Source organism: Etheostoma cragini, chromosome 8 (genome assembly GCF_013103735.1).
Source record: "Etheostoma cragini isolate CJK2018 chromosome 8, CSU_Ecrag_1.0, whole genome shotgun sequence".
NCBI classification, from domain to species: domain Eukaryota; kingdom Metazoa; phylum Chordata; class Actinopteri; order Perciformes; family Percidae; genus Etheostoma; species Etheostoma cragini.
The window spans coordinates 23,534,605-23,538,580 of NC_048414.1; the positions used below are offsets into that span (position 1 = coordinate 23,534,605).

At 37.4% G+C, this 3,976-nt stretch overlaps 1 protein-coding gene and 2 long non-coding RNA genes across 4 annotated transcripts in view; 2 read left to right on the forward strand and 1 right to left on the reverse strand.

Annotated features, from left to right (window-relative positions):
- The window catches only part of kiaa1549la (KIAA1549-like a), a 220,819-nt gene that overhangs the window by 199,253 nt on the left and 17,590 nt on the right, over window positions 1-3,976 (forward strand). The window lies entirely within an intron of this gene.
- On the reverse strand, window positions 1,024-1,670 carry LOC117948694. Its single transcript, XR_004657530.1, has 3 exons — window positions 1,562-1,670; window positions 1,436-1,474; window positions 1,024-1,347 (listed from the first exon to the last, which is right to left on the reverse strand). It is a non-coding gene; the product is annotated as an uncharacterized LOC117948694 (long non-coding RNA).
- The window catches only part of LOC117948683, an 803-nt gene continuing 423 nt past the window's right edge, over window positions 3,597-3,976 (forward strand). Inside the window, exon 1 of the long non-coding RNA XR_004657520.1 lies at window positions 3,597-3,948. This is a non-coding gene — a long non-coding RNA (uncharacterized LOC117948683). The remainder of the gene's footprint in view (window positions 3,949-3,976) is intronic.

Below are 3,976 nucleotides of genomic sequence, written 5' to 3' on the forward strand. Positions count from 1 at the left end.
GGCGGCCTTCGCTTCCGTGTTGCTCTCTTCCAGCTCTGCTATGCGGCCCTGCGCCTCGGTCATGTCCTCTTGTTGTTTTTGTATTTCTGCATCATTCTGTGCCACTTTTTTCTTAATTTCTTCTTTAAAGCTCATAAATTCTTGCTTCACCTCCTCTTTGAATTCGTCTTTGAATTGTGTGAGGTTCTCCTTCACCTCCTTTTTAAAGTCTCGGATTTCCGCCGTGATGTTATGTAGCCCCTCCAACACGGCCTGTAGCTGGCTCGAGTCGCCACTTTCTTCTTCCATTTCCTCAACATCGGGGTTGTATACTTCTGCCATTTTCTTCCTTATACTTCTCTGCTTGCGTCCTCCACTCATTTCGTGTCTGGTTAAAATTGTATTTTGACTGATTTCCTTGGATTAGGGAGGATTCTTTTTACCTTCGACAAGGGAGCTCGAACTTATGCTGCCATCTTGCTCCGCGTCCACCGGAAGTCCCACTTACAATATTATCTTAAGAAAAATTAATTATCCAAGAATGTGTATATGTGCTTAGTACGTTCAAATTGTGTTATGTGTAATTGTGTATACACACTATAAAGTGTACATAGTACCTGACATTTCAACCTCCTGCAAGAAATCTTGCACAAAGTTAATGATTTTCCTCTCAGTTAGATCTCTCCCGTTTGATATTCCCTTATCACTGAAATTGGGCTGTCAGTTCATTATTATGAAATCAGCATCAGCCTATAAAGAAAAAAAGTATTATTATTAATTATTAATTAATTATTAATTAATTAATTATTAGTATTTGGTTAAGTATTTACAGGGTTGTAAAAGTTACTCAAAACAAAAATTACAATAAATAATGGAGCCATCTCATAGTTCCATCAAGCAGTATGCCGAACAGTGTTTGGAAAAGAATCAAATTACATGTGATTATAAATAACTGCACCATGTGCTGTTAAATAATTTTGTGGAATGTGATGTCTAGATAGGATGGCTAAAAGACATGAAAACATGGATTGTGTGAATTATGGTGCACGTAAGTATATCTGTATTTGGTTTACACTGGCACGAAAGGCATCTACATAAAACATACCTATTTGGTTTACATACTGGAGTTTGAGCATGCGTACTTGGGCCACTGCCATTTGTTACTGCCACTGTACGTTGAAAGTTGTACATGAAAAAATGCAGTGTCAAACACTTAACACTGCATATATATCCATAGATATTAATCTGAAAAATATGTCTTATACAGAGAGCTGAACCAAACAGATTACCTCTCTCCACATACGGTAGGCTAGCATGGAATGTGATCTCCTCGTCTGGGAATTCTTTGGTGTAAATTTTAAAAACCACCTGAAATTTGAGAGGAAGTTGCCCCATGTTACAATTACTGGTGCAGGAATGCAATTAAAGTGATTTTGGATTTTGGTAATGGCCTTACCTTGCACTTGTTCTCCACAACCCATAACTCATCAGAGGACTGCAGATTTACAAAACAGTAATTTAGTAAACTATTCATATTTTTTTAATTTTCATTTCAACTTTAGAAAAATAAACTTGCTCTCACCTCTTTACCAGTCTCATCGGAGGACAGTTTTCCCTTGCATGTCTTAATGTATAATGTGAGCATATGCAAAGGCATTACCTCATTACACTAGTATCATGTCTTCTTTGGCATTTTTTTTTTCAAACACAGCTAAGCTACAGTATAGAGAACACATACTGGTATTTACACTACAAATAAAATAGACAGATTGAGACAATAGTGCAATGAGCATTACTGTTATTATTATGTACATGTCAGAGGTGGATGTGATATACAGCACATACACATACAAGCATACGTGTACACAGTGTGATGAGTGTGATTGTCTCAATCTGTCTATTTTATTTGTAGTGTAAATACCAGTATGTGTTCTCTATACTGTAGCTTAGCTGTGTTTGATTTTATTACTATATTACAGTTTTACTGTATTATTATATAAGTAAGCACATCATGAGCAGTGTACAATCCAAGAGGTTAATTTCTTGTATGTGTACACCAGAGATGCTCACAAATCTTTGAGCTAGAGTCTAAGTCAAGTCTCAAGTCTCTTGGGGTTATTACTAATGTTGTCTCATCTGCTGCATTCGATCAAGGCTGCTTATAAAACTGCATAGGTATAAGGAATAATGTAACTATAACCTGTTTTTGACAGAGCACAACCATGTAATGTGCAATGTAATCAATGAAAGCTTAAACTACTGTCAGTCAACACACCACCAGACTCTCAAACAAGTGTAACGTTATAACTAAATAAAACTGTAACATGATCAACAGCCAATCTGTAATAATTAACGTGATGGCAGCCTGCGGGACGTAAATGATTAGCCTACATTAATTGACTACCACAAGTTTGATAGTAACCAAACGCTCATTCATCTTCTCATAACGAACGACAGTCAGAGTAAACCTCCCGAAGGTCGTAGCTGAAGCAACAAGCAAGCTAACGTTAGATGGCCAATGCTGAGCTGAACATGTTTACTCACCACAGGTTACTAACCTATTTTGCGTTCAGCGCTTCTTTGTTTGGGTCTTGTTGTATGCAGTTTTAAAGCCAAAGTTTACGATGAATGGCGGAGCAGCGGCCGGTGTTTGTTGTCAACTCTCACTCACGTGCGGCCGCGCGCAGCAGATACTACGTGTTAAGGTAGGCAGGTTATAGGTAACGGAGGAAGGTAATAACGGCAAGCTCAGCCGACGCTTCCTAAAAATAAACATTGTTCACGAGTCCCGCACCTCGAGTCGGAGTCGGAGTCGAGTCTGAAGTCACTGTGTGTGCGACATAACGTTACTTTCTATGCATTCTTGATTAGTTCCATAACTTGGCATGTAGATTCGACCATGCAGTAAAATGTAACCAACCAATGGGCAGAAGTTGACCCCTCAAGACCAGCCCCTCCTCATTTGCATAATGAGGCCGCAATGCATGAAGAAATGTAAAAGTGACAGGCAGAAATAAATACCAGGGGTGAAAATAAATAGGGTAGAAAATGCAATGGAAGAATAAAACAGAAAAAAAAATCTAATCACACACAGAAATAAATACATTTAAAAAATAAGTCACTAATAAATAAAGTTGAAGATTATAACGGACAATAAATAAATAAGGTAATTATTACAAAGGTGAATAAATAAAGAAGCTAATTAGAGATTTATACATTTATGTCTCACTGTATAATTTAATTTCTACCTACATTTATTTCTTTATGGTATTTTTTGGGGCAATTAATTGTATGTTTATTTATTTATTGAGCATTTATTTATTTCTGTATTTATTTTTAAATATGGTAGACCTGGTCCTCCATACACAACACATCCATTGTACATTGTTTAAAAAGCCAGCTAGCTAACGTTGCATCCTGATTTTAGGTGACCTACTCTAGATATATTGAAGGGTATGTGATGATGGGGGGGCTATTTTAATTCCAAAGGCCAAGGGAACTTTATCAGGATACATAGTATCCTGGATCCATGAAATAACTGGCCTGTAAAATAAAAATGTGCCTGCCTCTATGGGAATTTAACGTAGGGGCGTGTATACTTATGCCCCCCGTATATACAGTGGGGGAAATAAGTATTTGACCCCTTGCTGATTTTGCAGGTTTGCCCACTTACAAAGAATGCAAAGATCTATAATTGTAATCATATGTATATTCTAACAGTGAAAGACAGAATCCCAAAGAAAATTCCTGAAAATCACATCATATGAATTTATTAAAATTGATAACCATCTGATGAGGAAAAACAAGTATTTGACCCCCTGGACAAACAGCATGTTAATAATTTGTAGAAAAGCCATTATTTGCCAGCACAGATGTCAAACAATTTTTATAGTTGGTGACAAGGTTTGTGCACATTTCTGCAGGGATGTTGGCCCACTCCTCCCTGCAGACAGCCTCCAAATCATTCAGGTTCCGAGGTTGTCGCCTGGCAACTCGA